Source organism: Egretta garzetta, unplaced genomic scaffold (assembly GCF_000687185.1).
Source record: "Egretta garzetta isolate BGI_Z169 unplaced genomic scaffold, ASM68718v1 scaffold53, whole genome shotgun sequence".
Classification (NCBI taxonomy): Eukaryota; Metazoa; Chordata; class Aves; order Pelecaniformes; family Ardeidae; genus Egretta; species Egretta garzetta.
In genome coordinates, this window is record NW_009259312.1 from 465011 (window position 1) to 465331 (window position 321).

A 321-nucleotide genomic window follows, 5' to 3' on the forward strand; every position below is an offset into this window, starting at 1 on the left:
TAAAGAATAATGCACAGCATGCAACTGAACACAACTGTATTCATCCCTAACACACTAATACGTAGAATGCTGGTGCTGATGGGCATGTGAAGTATGATGGCAGCTAGGAAGCTGTTAGGAGATATGCTGTGAAATGCGTTTGAATTACAGTGTGTACACTTCGGAAAAGACTTAATGGCTTTGTTGCCATCAGTGAATTTTGAAGAAACTTCAAATTCCAGGAGAGATCAACAGGACTTAAAACAAGTTAAAAAAAAAATTAAAAGAAGAAACTGTCATATTCTCTTAAGTCATAAAGGCAATGAAATTTGGAAGTTAGGT